Below are 1,002 nucleotides of genomic sequence, written 5' to 3'. Positions count from 1 at the left end.
TTTTCCCATGATGTCAAGCAAAGAGGCACTGAGTTTGAAGGTAGGCCTTGAAATATAGCCACAGGTACACCTCCAATTGATTCAGTGATGTCAACTAGCCTATCAGAAGCTTCTAAAGCCATGTAATTTTCCAAGCTGTTTAAAGGCACAGTCAACTTAGTGTATGTAAACTTCTGACCCACTGGAATTGTGATACAGTGAATTATAAGTGACATAATCTGTCTGTAAACAAGTGTTGGAAAAATGACTTGTCATGCACAAAGTAGATGTCCTAACCGACTTTCCAAAACTATAGTTTGTTAACAAGAAATTTGTGGAGTGGTTGAAAAACGAGTTTTAATGACTCCAACCTAAGTGTATGTAAACTTCCGACTTCAACTGTATTTAGACAATAGGGCTTTGTTTCAATGTGCTATTTAAATGTTTTATATTTTCTTGTACATTCTCTGACGTGATGTATGTTCTGAAATGCAAGCAATAAAATTATATATATATATATATATATATATTTGAAATTCAACATTGTGGGTGGGAGGGGGGTGGTAGTGAAGGCAAAAATATGCAAGATATACAACGTTTTTTAAATTAGGACGACACTGAAAATAAGCCAAGGATTACATAACCCAGTAATATAGTATAATTTACCCAGCAGTTGGGTGAAGTGCTCAACCCAAGGCGCTGGATAAGAATCAAAACCCAACCTCACTGGGTTCAATTAACCCAATGCTGTTTGTCCAACATAGACCTAGTGCTGGGTTGTCAAAATGACCCAAATTGGGATATTTTTAACCCAGCATTCTTTAGAGTAACAATAAATCATTTTGTAAAAATTATATTATTAGGCATAACTCAAAATAGATTGTTTTCAGTTTGTGAATGCATTCAACAAGCTTTGGATGAAGGACTTCCACAGAGCTGCCATTTCCAAAGTTCACTCAAAGGCAATAATTCTAAACTGGGTTTGATTTGGTTTTTGTTGTTTAAATTATTACAATTGTGTTA

Source organism: Salmo trutta, chromosome 4, assembly GCF_901001165.1.
Source record: "Salmo trutta chromosome 4, fSalTru1.1, whole genome shotgun sequence".
Taxonomy (NCBI): domain Eukaryota; kingdom Metazoa; phylum Chordata; class Actinopteri; order Salmoniformes; family Salmonidae; genus Salmo; species Salmo trutta.
The sequence above is the reverse complement of the archived record's forward strand: the minus strand, read 5'-3'. Positions refer to the sequence as shown.